The following is a 205-nucleotide window of genomic DNA, read 5'->3' on the forward strand; positions in this document are numbered from 1 at the left end:
TCGTTTTATTTGTCACTTATTTTTTGTGTGATCATAGGTACAGGCGTATCGTTTCCGTTGCCGTTACTTAACGAAATAAAATCAAACGAAAAACATATATCATCACCGTAGAATTTTATTTTTTTATTTTTTACCATACCTTGTATGTAATTTTATCAACACTGAAATTATCACACTTTAACAATGGTTCCACGTGATTATTGTA

This window comes from Penaeus monodon, chromosome 19, assembly GCF_015228065.2.
Source record: "Penaeus monodon isolate SGIC_2016 chromosome 19, NSTDA_Pmon_1, whole genome shotgun sequence".
NCBI classification, from domain to species: Eukaryota; Metazoa; Arthropoda; class Malacostraca; order Decapoda; family Penaeidae; genus Penaeus; species Penaeus monodon.